We start from the raw sequence: 13,193 nt of genomic DNA, 5'->3' as shown, positions 1-13,193 counted from the left end.
CTTGTTCCAAGTGACAATCTGACAACTTTAAAATTGTAATCTTGAATCCCCAAAACCAGTTAGGTTTAATAAAGGGGAGCGGTGATCTAGTAGTTAAGGTGTTGGCCATTCAACCCGGGGGTCGTTGGTTTGAGCTCCACTGGGGTGAAGACCATGACTTCTCATATGACACCAGAAGTCGTTATTCCAGGAAGCGGATTCGAGAGTGGTTCAAATAGGCTTAAAGCTTTCATCACAAAATCGAGCTAAAATAAATTAGTATAAACTAATTAGGTTTAATAACCTAAAGTAGTGATGATCAAAATGTGCATAGCTACATAAACAGGATTAATTCTGACTTTGCGACCAGTGTAGATCATGATCAGCTTACACATCCTTGCAGTTTGATCAAGATCTGTACTGTTTGCCATTCTGTCAGTATCTTTTAGGTAAACACCCCTTTAAACAGTTAATAGTACTGTCCAAACTGAAAGATTGACAAGTTCATTATAGAAATTTAGCAGAGTAAGGTTAAACATTTATCAACATTAAAGTCTGAAACATCTGACTGGCAATTATTATATTTTTCACAATTACTTTGTTTATAGCAAATTTTATTCTTTCAATAATTTGCTGTCTGTAAAGTTTCATCAAAATTTGTAATTAACAATGATAATTCAGCACTTTTAACCCTTATCATGCTGGACACCACTGATTATGCCTTTGCAACCAGTGTAGATCATGATCAGCCTGCACATTCATGCAGTCTGATCAAGATCTGCACTGTTTGCCATTCAGTCAGTATCTTTTTGGTAAGCACCCCTTTTAAAGTTAATGGTACTGTCCAAATTGAAGGATGGACAAATTGATTATAGAAATTTAGCAGGGTAAGGGTAAGGCACTGACCATCAGATCTTATGACAACAAAAAAACAGAAGATTCTTTCAGATATCAGAAAATATTATCGCTATTTTTCTTTAGAAACCTTGAAACTTACTTACTGACAGATAATTAGTCATGGAAACACGTAAAAAATTTTTTTTTTTACTACTTTTTCCATTCAGAACTGAAAAGCATTTGTAACAGGGTACTTGAGGTAATCTGCTGTTATAAAGCTTTATACTTAACAACTGTTAGGTACGTATTCCCTCATGGTGTACTGGTCAAGGCCACAGGAAAATGGTTATTGCCATGGTGATCTAGGATTGATTCCTTTCTCAACCATGCATCTGGCATTTTCAAGATAGTTTAGAAACAAAAACTCATGTTCTAATTGTTCATATTATGACAAAACTTCAATTTTGAAATCTGGAGATCAGTGCCTATACCTTTAGCCTGCTAGCGGCAAGATATTCTGCCTTTGCAACCAGTGCAGACCAAGATCAGCATCCGTGCATGTTGATCATGGTCTACACTGTTCGCTATATGGTCAGTAAATTTTCCACGAACACCCCTTTGAATAATAAATGGTACTGCCCAAATTGAATGATGGACAGGTCCATTTTAGAAATATAGCAGGGAAAGGGTTAACTGGCAAGCTGAGATTTGAAAACTATAAGCTGATTATTTAAATAAACATTCAGTATTTTTGATAAACCGGCACATCTTATCATGTTACACAAAACATTTAAATATACAATGTAATCATTTTGTATTGATATCATTATCTGTGGACAATATTTTGTTACAGTTGATGTGTAAATGAATAAATCTACAGATATCTGTGGCATGCTACCTTTGAAAATATTTGAAAATATATGGTTTCTATTGTAGTTTTAGACTGGCATCAGTCGTTAGAGTCCTTCAAAACAAATATCTCTACTATAAAATCCTCTTTAATAGCACTTTCTTGAAAAAGTACAGAAGCCGCTCCAATTCCAGAAGCTTCCCTGGTTCTTTAGCGTGCCAGCTGTAAAGCACCCATACATGGGACTCTTATCCCAGCGATACTAATTTTTAGTTGATGGAGCAGGGACTTGAACTCACAACCAATGGTTTAATAGTCACATTTACTTCCTATATAAGAAAAAGCTTATGTCAATAATTTCATAGGTACCTCTGGTAAAGCATAAACAAACTGTCAAATTCATATTCTGTCTTCTTCGATATTAAATTTTATTCTAATCTCACACCTGTTTTTCATTTTTCATTTTGAATGATCTTATCAGATTATAAAAACATGCAAATATTTCAACAGCCACATTTAATCTACACCTGAACAGATAAGAATCTATCAATTAATTTATATTGGCCTCGAGGCCAGATGATTTAGCTTCCTGGGAATATTTTAGGCAGTGGCTACGATTACGGTACCGTAATCCTAGCCTCCGGTTCTAGGATTACGGAAGTTCCGTATTCCTAGACAACCCTATGAGGATAGGCTAGGATTACGGAGTATTTAAGAGGCATCAAATATATGTTAGGTTATGCATAAATGACGTTGTAAACTTACTTATTTCACTATTATTTCGTGCTATCTATCCGCTGTTTTGGGTTAGAATAATCTTAATGGCGGCGCGAGGAAATATTATAGAATTATCTATGTTTCGTATATACCTGCATTTTTTTTCATCAAATCAACACAGATGGTCTAATAAAATACAATATGGTTATAAATAAAAAAATCAAGTATAGAATATTTTTTAAACCTAACTTTGACACTCATATTTCTATAATATTTCCGCGCGCCGCCATTAATATAGCGTTTAAGATTATACTAACCCAAAATGGCGGATAGATAACACGAAAAAATAAGGCAGGCATGAAAATCGCTATTGTAATTAAGTGAAATAAGAAGTTTTCAGCATACTTCCGTAATCCTAGCCTATCCTCATAGGGTTGTCTAGGAATACGGAACTTCCGTAATCCTAGAACCGGAGGCTAGGATTACGGTACCGTAATCGTAGCCACTGCCAATATTTTAATACAATATCTTTTATTTTTATTTTGATAACACACTTCTTTTTTGTTTGTTCTTAAAAGGTGATGTTTTTTCGGTTGGGGTGGGGGGGGGGGGACAGAGTTAATGTTTGTTCGGATTATTATTGCACTCTTCAACCGTCGTGGGTATATGACTGAAAAAATGTTGAAAAACGTTAAACCCGAACACACACACATTGCTCTCTTCAAACTGTATCATCACCACCCGCCAGGAGTCCTAAAGTCAATACAATTTGACATTTATGTTTTAGTCCCCAAGCAGATCTAGATAGAGAACTGGATATTTTTATCATTTTGATTTAAAACTAGATCTAATTACCTATCGATAATAAAAATTACCTGGAAGAAATATAGAACTAAATCGTGGTCATCACACCTCAAACAAATGTCGTCTTGTAATTCAAAGGGAAGTAACTGTTTCTAATCAAATACAATAATGAACGCTGAGATACCTGAATCAGGTAGAAAAACAGGTTTCTGCTGTGTTAACAAGGTAGGCTACTTACAGAATAATAACAACAATAACAACAAACCATAGCTCGGTCATTGTATAGGCCTAGTCACAAAAATTGACGCGATCCTAGGAAATATTAAGATTTTTTTTTCCTATGGCCTGTCCCAAATATAACGAATTATTTTGAAAAGTTGTAAATCCAATTTGCTCACGCTTACTTCGTCGGCTCCCCAGACACCAACCTCTATTAGATCTAGTGAACAAGAAAATAAATCAGAACATAAAACATATATCATCCTCATTTGGCCTTTTATTAAAACTAATGATAAGGTATATAGATAAGTACAGGCTCTTGTAATACTCCCTATACTGCCATAATCAAGATGGTTATCTTCATGTGAATATTTTCTGTTCTGATGCAGAATTATTTCCGTTATAAATCTAATTGCTCCCAGATATATATATAGTGCACACGATTGATGTTTTATTATCTCAAGCTATTTTAAGTTCATCTTTTATCATCATTACCTACGTTTTTTACTAATGAGCGAAAAACAGGTTGAAAATATGAGTACGACCTGCAGTCAATAGCTGAACAGCAAAAACATTCCAAGGATAAAAACAACAATTGCATACCAGAAATAAACATGTTAACAATTTCTTTCTGGTATTGCCGTGTGCCTTTTAACTGAATAAACGAGTCTTATAAGAGCAGAAGATTCTTTGGGAGCATAGAACGCTACCGTGTAAAATAATGACCCTACGTAGAGTGCGCATGCGCGAAAATTTACTTCCGTTGCTAAGGATCTCGCGATGTGTAAATTCATCAATATTAATGAAACGCTCAACACCTCTTACGTCAAACTTCTTTTATAACAGAACATAAAGATAAAGATAAAACAGAACAGACGTAGAAAAATCGTAAACAAATATACAAGAAAACATCAGACAGAAAAAACCCAGCAGAACAGAAGAATGTTCCTGTTCAAATATGAGTTTGCTTCCTGTATTTAACTGTTCTTTGATATACATACACGCGTCCTCGCAATGCAATAAAATAGTCCAGAATCATTCATAATAGGGCAATGACGTACATACAAACTTTAAATCCGGTGTCTGTTTGCTTGTACATTTTACATGAAGTGATAGAAAAGTTGAACAGGGCAGGGAAAAGAAAATAAGGAACAAGGTAGTATAAGAACTAGAAGACAAGTCTCCAGATTTTTTATGGAAAAATTAAAGCTGACGAATAATGAGAGAATAGAAACAACTGAATGAAATCCAATATGGATAAAACAGATAACATGACCAGATCATCATGGTGACAATGACTCAAAGACTAAATAAAAATAAGGTATGAACTACTGTTGTTTTTTTTTAGATATTCCCCTAGCTGATAAGTTACACGACTTGCATGAAATTAATATTAAAGAAAGGGAAATACTAACTTCATTTAAAAAAATGCCAACTGATATTGTAATAGATAAAATCCACGCGGTCATAAATGTATTTGAGTAAGATTACCGCATAAAATATACTTAAACCAATATTAACACAAAAAAGAAATATTGTCACAGGTTTAGCCAAAGGTCAAATTCAGTAGCCAAAAGATAAGTATTTACATTACTACATGAAACATACAGATCTTCGCTCATGTTACTATCTAGTTATTTCAACCTGCAGGTTAACAGAATTCACCTTTAAACGTGATTACTTCTTGCATTAAATTGACGACAAGAAACAGAAATACACACATTTTGTCATGAAATCCAGGTTGCCTTAAAATCATTATAAACGAAGATAAAGTCTGTATTTAAGTTTTTTTGTAAATGGTTGGAAAGACCAACACATGAAGAAAATATACTCGTACCATTAAACCGATAACAAGAAGGGACAATCAACACATTCTGCATGAAATCATTTACTCTAAGAAATCATAAATGTAGAAAAATTCACATTACCACCATATAAATATATCTACATGAAATATGAAATGAAACGCCTCACCTTTTGTATGAAATCCAGACCACTCGTAAATTCATAAAACTGTATTCACAGTGCAGATAAATTCACATTTCATCTGCATGAAAAATAATTACTCGAATATCATTCGATCAAATACAAATTACGAGAAATATGAAATCCAGTAGCCATAGAATTATAATAAAAAAAAATGGTAAATTCATAAAACTGTATTCACATCAAAAACTTACAACATGAAAAATAATTATCAACAACAAAATAACAGAAATCACACCTGTTTGGATGAAATACAGTAGCCACAAAACTATGATAGAAATATGTTATTCATTAAACTGTATTCTGTATTTGCAGTTTTTGTAATGGAGTAGATATATTCACACAACTAGATAGATCTCCGCATGACATTTTCATTTGAATAACAAGCTTCTCAGTATGTGTAAACATGAATAATACAATAATTATAGTCATCATACCTACATATCAGTGAAAAATGCTGCAACATTAGGCCAACATAAAAAATGCCTGGATTCTCATACATATGCATCAGTTTTCAAATATTTTAGACCGAATCTGTTAAATCTATCGTTTTTTCACTTGAGTTTTTCACTCTGTAAAATAATTATATTCATCATACCTATACATCAGTGAAAAATGCTGCACATTAGGCCAACATAAAAAATGCCTAGGTTATAATACCTATGCACGAGTTTTAAAATACTTTAGACCGAATCTGTTAAATCTATAGCTTTTTTTCATTTGGGTTTTTCACTTTGTAAATTAATTATATTCATCATACCTATACATCTGTGAAAAATGCAGCACATTAGGCCAACATAAAAAATGCCTAGGTTATAATACCTATGCACGAGTTTTAAAATACTTTAGACCGAATCTGTTAAATCTATAGCTTTTTTTCATTTGGGTTTTTCACTTTGTAAATTAATTATATTCATCATACCTATACATCTGTGAAAAATGCTGCACATTAGGCCAACATAAAAAATGCCTAGGTTATAATACCTATGCACGAGTTTTAAAATACTTTAGACCGAATCTATTAAATCTATAGCTTTTTTTCATTTGGGTTTTTTTACTTTGTAAATTAATTATATTCATCATACCTATACATCTGTGAAAAATGCTGCACATTAGGCCAACATAAAAATGCCTAAGTTATAATACCTATGCACGAGTTTTAAAATACTTTAGACCGAATCTGTTAAATCTACAGTTTTTCACTCGGTAAAAAATAACAACAGGAACCGTAAAATAATGATATTCATCGTATCTTTGTAAAATGCTGTCAATTTGGCCAAAAGAAGAAGAAACGACCATTCTTTTTCATAACAACCAGAGAATGCCGAAATCTCAACAGCGCCACCTGTGTAGAGCGCCACCTGTGTAGAGCACCATCTGAAGAAAGACTGAGAAGTATTTGTTACGCAGAAGGCGCTTCCCTGGACAGGCTGGTATGCGAAAATACTCGTCATGTTGGATGATGACATGTTAACCCTTATCATGGTCGCCTTTTGTCACACGTTTTTACAAAAAAAAAAACTGTAAATGAGCCGCATCATGAGAAATCCACCATAGTGCATTAGCGACAAGCATGTATCCAGCCCAGCCTGCGCATCCGCGCAGTCTGGTCAGGATCCATACTGTTCGCTTTCAAAGCCTATTGCAATTACAGTAACCGTTAGCGAATAACATGGATCCTGACCAGACTTCCATGCGCAGGCTGGTCGCAAATGCACTTTGTTGGTTTTCTCCTAGTGCGGCTCATTAATGTTTTAATTGGGAATAAAAGTAGTAGGTTTTAGATCAGGGTGGTCACGTCAGGTACTTATAAAGGCTTGACTGTATACTATTTATTTATTACTACTGGACTTCAGGAGGTCGCTGACTTCGAAACACTTCTAGGTTCAAGCCTCGGTTAGGGTGTAGAATCATTTCCTGTGAAGGTGCCAGCCAGCTGGGTCGTTCGACCTCCTTAGTGCCCGCCCATTATAAAACTGTGTCGGCGTGACGGTAAACCCAACAAAAACAAAAACCGAAAACGCTGGCATTCAGGGAAAAGTTTGTGCAAGCGTAGTGTTATAATTCTTCAACATATAACTATAACACTTGTAAAATAATTAAATTGTTTCCCATTAGCAATGTCTGAATTTAACAATTTTGGAATATTTTGTGAGATTAAATATTAAAAACAGATGCGACATGAAATTATATTAGTGTTAACTGGAACTTTAGTTCAGGCCTTAGGCCTCAACAAATTTAAAAGTTATGCGTTTGATTATGCCGCTCGTATATTTTTTTCACACACATCAAAAGAATTTCGTTTTTGTTGTTCGCTAGCGCTCGCACCATTGAGAAATAATATGATTACAATTTGCTAATGCACGTTACACTGTACACATGAATAAAGGTCCCCAAGTATCTTAAATTGCGACCAGCTCCCTTAATTATATTCACATATTTTCTGAGAAAGTTCTTGTTACATGATATATTTATATTAGTGTAACTGCTTTTTCGAATGTGACAATTAAGTCACTCATTTAATACATTTGTGATCAACAGTAAACAGACATTATATATTTCAATATACTCTAAAGTAATGTATACGTGACGAATATTGCATATATTTGTCACTTCTTAACCTTGGGATACTTTTGTAGTTTTATACATTTATTTTCCCTTATGCATTTTAAATGATTGAATGAATTACATTACCCTTCATTACATAGATTCATCGAATTATTAAATCAAGGAAGTAGAAGTAATTCGTTATCCATTTTGACCAAACATAAGACAGAAGTTATGAAATATTATTAAAAGGACCTCAAAATTAGCATGTATGGCCCAAGAACGATAACTGTAAAATGTGAAATACGAACCAAGGATATGAACTTTGAAGCGTAAAGTATGAAATGTGAATGGTGAAGTGTGAATTGTGAAGTATGAAGTGTGAATTCTGAAGTATGAATTGTGAAGTATGAAGTGTGAACGGTGAGGTACAAACTGTGAAATATCAGATCTGAAAAGAATGAAGGATGATCTGTGAAGTATGAACTGTGAAGAATGAAGTATGAACTGTGAAGTACGAACTGTTAAGTATGAATAGCAAAATATGAAGGTGTGAATTGTGAAGTTTAAAATGCGAAGTATGCATTGTGATGTATCAACTATGAAGCGTGAACTGTCAAGGACGAAGTGTTTTATATACAGGCTTGAATGCATGTATTGCATTTTTAACAAATCATCGCAAATGTGAACAAAAATTTCGTTGATTGATTTTGCGCACTACGGGTTACTTGTGTGCGTATGATTTTCTTTAGCCTGGGAATCCAGTCTGACAATTTCTGATTTTGTTTCTACCTGCAAGTTGATAATATCCGAAACTGGATGAATGCCAATTAACTCTCATTAGCGCAAATGAAGTGGCATCTTTAATGCATAGATATTCGGTATGATTTCTTCTGAAAAAAAAAAAACACGAATATTATCAACGGCTTCCCACGCTAGATTTTCTTATACATTCGACTGCAGTAAGTAGCATTTTCGAACGTGTCATCTGAACTAATGTTATAAATGAGAGGAAAAAAGTCTTCCATAATTAAATCGTGAGCTTTAAACTGATAATATCTTTCACATGCCCTTATTGCAGAAAACAATACGGACGGAAACAACTGTTGCAGGGACATGAATAATTTACAAGTCATGACTGTTCCGGCATAACCATGATATAATTTCTATGTTAAAATCATTACTGGCATTTGAAGTAAATCAGTAAATTTATACAAAATGAAGTAATTATGACGAAAAACAAAGCGTAAATTACTTTGTCAACGCTATTTCATTATAACACAAGTGGCATGAATTAAACTTTAGCCTGCTGACGGCATGTAAATCTAACTTTGCGACCAGTGCAGGCACGTCCGTGCAGGCTGGTCATGTGATTCCAACTTTGCGACCAGTGCAAGTACGTCCGTGCAGGCTGGTCATGTGAATCCAACTTTGCGACCAGTGCAGGTACGTCCGTGCAGGCTGGTCATGTGATTCTAACTTTGCGACCAGTGCAGGTACGTCCGTGCAGGCTGGTCATGTGATTCTAACTTTGCGACCAGTGCAGGCACGCCCGTGCAGGCTGGTCATGTGATTCTAACTTTGCGACCAGTGCAGGCACGCCCGTGCAGGCTGGTCATGTGATTCTAACTTTGCGACCAGTGCAGGCACGCCCGTGCAGGCTGGTCATGTGATTCTAACTTTGCGACCAGTGCAGGCACGCCCGTGCAGGCTGGTCATGTGATTCTAACTTTGCGACCAGTGCAGGCACGTCCGTGCAGGCTGGTCATGTGATTCGAACTTTGCGACCAGTGCAGGCACGTCCGTGCAGGCTGGTCATGGTCTACACTGTTCGCTTTTACGTCAGTAATTTTTTTTTTATTGAACACCCATTCAAATAATAAATGGTATTGCCCAAATTGAATGATGGACCAAACCATTTTCGAAATTTAGCAGGCTAAGGGTTAAACTATATATTCAGTAATTACATGTTAAAAGCACTATTTTCAATGTCTCTTTTCAGAGTCCAGATTCAGGGGCCACGGAGGCCGAGTGGTTAAGGTCGCTGACTTTAAATCACTTGCCCCTCATTGATGTGGGTTCGAGCCAGGGTCGGGCTTCATGTGAAGAAGCAGTCCAGAGTCATAAAGGGAGGTGAAATAAAACAATGGATTAAGAAATACTTTCTTCTATGTTACTTATTACAAAATATCAAAAATAATAAATAAGAAGAAACGAATATCTTTTTTATGCTCATGAAATAAATGTGGAAGGTACATTAATAACACTTTAAATAGAAGTCATTATGACCATTTTATGCTGCCTTTTAAAGCGTCGATTTTTAAATTTGGTATAAAAAATTATTACTAATACATATATTCATTCTCTTTGCAATATCTTCATGTCATGGGCAAAAAACAAGACATGTATATAAGTTCTAAAATTTCTAACAATTGATGATTAAACTCAGTACCTCACGTGTTTTAAATCAATATTTAAAACCGCTTTTGGCTGAAATATATTTAAATAAAACTAAAATGAAGATATCAAAGATATTTCAACGTTACAAGCAGATTTTAAGTGAAATATGATCTTTTATTATCCAAAGAGATGGTTTATAGAGAGAAATATCATGTTACGATAAACATGTTGATGTTACTCTATCAAATTTCTGACAGGAGTACAGCTTTTCCTCTTCAGTGATGATTAACTAGGATACAACAGCAAATAAATAATAAGATATCATCATCATCATCGAATCCGTCACCGTCTTCGTCATCGTCGCCGGCGTCATCATCGTCGTGGTCTTCGTTGTCATCATCATCGTCGTCGTCGTCGTCGTTACCGTCACCATCCTCCTCCTCCTCCTCATCATCATAATCGTCATCAATATAATCATCATCATCATCATCATCATCATCATCATCCGCCACAATAATCATCATCATCATCACCGTCGCGGGTGGCATAATAATCGTTGTCGTTGTCGTCGTCGTCAACATCGTCCTGGTCTTCGTCGTCGTCGTCATCATCATCATCATCATTGTCGTCGTCATCATCATCGTCAGCGTTATCATCGTCGTCGATTTGCCGTCGTCGTCATCCTCCTCCTCATCATCACCGTCGGCATCAACATCGTCGTTGTCTTTGTCATCATCACTTGCATCATCACCATCGTCGTCGTCGTCGTCTTCATCAGCATTATCATCATCATCATCATCATCATCATCATCATCATAAGCACCATAAAAAATGATAATATATTTTTTTATCGAAATATATATCTGGATACTCATCAGCTCATTGCAAAAAAGCCTCCAATGTATTTTCACACAATGTACCACGTTTCAACACAACATATATTTCATACTTAAAAGTGCTCCTTGGTGCACATGTACACTTTGCTTTTAGAAATATATCTTACCTTTCAATCATTCCACGGACAACAGTTAAATTCCGCAAACAAGTGTCCTATCTAGAAAACAATAACGAAAAGTCCACAAACATCTAAAGTATAGAGCACTAAACACAAAACACGTCTGAAGTATGTTGTATTTGATTGAAAAATGAACTTTTGATGATAAATTTATTACTCATCGTTATATCGATTTGACATACCTTAAATAATCCACTTTGATATTTTTACTGCATTTTTACCCACTTCATACCACAGGAAACGGCACTTAAACTCCACAAGGCCGAAAGAAATCTTTGTGTTTTTTTTTTTTTTTTTTCATTTTTAAAATATTATTTGATATGAAATATTTTGTGTCTACCACTGTCCTTGCAAACAGTATCAAAGCATGTTGTCAGAGGTACGTCTTTAATACCTTCATTAATTACTTGAGTACGTGTAAAAATAAGTAAGAATCGAAAATGAGCTGCTGCTGCTGCTGCTGATAATGATAATGATGATGATAATGATGATGAAAATGATGATGATGATGATGATGACTCTTTGTTTATGATTTTTTGATATATAGGTATTCTATTACAGACGCTCTGAACACTTCGATATTTCCTATCTAATTTGTAAACGATTGTTTCACTATTTGAGTAATTCATGAAACCATAACAAATTTTGCCCATCAAAAATAAATTTAGTTTATAAAATAGCTAAATGATGAATCTAGAATAAAGTTGCAAGACACTAATAATTACATCTTAAAGGCCTAAGTGTGTAAAGGTTGAAAATGTCACAACCTTATTACTATTAGGTACTCTTTATTATTCATTGAAATGACACAGAATTCGGTCGAGGATTATGGTTTCACATTACAATTACCAATTTGTTTATTTTTTCACGATGATGGTTTTATTTATAACCGCACTTTATAAAAGCACTCCAATATTTTCTGAATCAGAGATTAAAGGGGTGTTCCTCTAAACTTTTGTCATCAGTACTTTTCACCAGTGCACGAAAAGCAAAACTGAAGTGTTTTAAATAGTATTTATATGTCTTATATGTAAAAGAAGAAGAAGAAGAAAAAGCAAGGAGGTTGCTTTCAACAAACGCTTGATGCCCCCAGTGGCATCCTTGTCGATATATTTTGCAACCTAAGTCCAAAACGAGGTCAAGGTCAAACTGAGGTCAGGTGATGTTTGGAGATGAGGAATGGTCACAGGTTACATCTGCATTAGTATCAAGTCATTCTAGTAAGGGGTATTGATGTTAGACGAAACGGTCCCATTTGGTTAACCAAGAGATGGCCCATATAAAGCAACTTAAGTCCAAAATGAGGTCAAGGTCAAACTGAGGTCAGGTGATGTGTGAAGATGAGGAATGGTCACAGGTTACATCTGCATTAGTATCAAGTCATTCTAGTAAGGGGTATTGATGCTAGACGAAACGGTCCCATTTGGTTAACTTTGTACGGACGGACGAACAAACGGACGGACGGACAAGACAATCACTATATGCCTCCCGCATCATTAGATGCCGGGGCATAAAAACAGATGCCCGTTAAATACGCGGGAAAGCTCCCATATCGCGTAAGACACGCAGTAGAAAGTTGCAGCGTCATGAGAAAACCCACATAGTGCGTTTGCATCCGCGCAGTCTGGTCAGGATCCATTAGATTAGATTAGATTTTGATGTCAATCTATGAGTGAGGTTCAATAATTGCCAGGAATTTGTAAAATAATATTTATTTCCAGTCCTATTTTGCTGAAAATTGAAAATATGTTGAATTGCAACATATTAAATGTGAATTCTACAATATTTACAGAACAGAACCAATATCTATTCATCATTTCTTAGGCAACATTACTACCG

At 35.1% G+C, this 13,193-nt stretch overlaps 1 protein-coding gene across 4 annotated transcripts in view; it reads right to left on the bottom strand.

Moving 5' to 3' along the window:
• Positions 1 to 11,494, bottom strand: part of LOC123541722 (LHFPL tetraspan subfamily member 2a protein-like) — a 36,650-nt gene extending 25,156 nt beyond the window's left edge. Inside the window, exon 1 of one of the 4 annotated variants that reach the window (XM_045327286.2) lies at positions 11,343 to 11,494. The gene's annotated coding sequence lies outside the window, so the exon portion shown is untranslated. Of the gene's footprint in view, positions 1 to 3,258; positions 3,282 to 5,380; positions 5,526 to 5,630; positions 5,781 to 11,342 lie in introns of those variants that run through there. The other 3 variants (XM_045327281.2, XM_045327284.2, XM_045327289.2) reach the window with 3 other exon arrangements.
• Positions 11,495 to 13,193: the final 1,699 nt, after the last annotated feature.

The sequence above is a fragment of the Mercenaria mercenaria genome, chromosome 19 (genome assembly GCF_021730395.1).
Source record: "Mercenaria mercenaria strain notata chromosome 19, MADL_Memer_1, whole genome shotgun sequence".
Classification (NCBI taxonomy): Eukaryota; Metazoa; Mollusca; class Bivalvia; order Venerida; family Veneridae; genus Mercenaria; species Mercenaria mercenaria.
The sequence above is the reverse complement of the archived record's forward strand: the minus strand, read 5'-3'. Positions and strand labels throughout refer to the sequence as shown.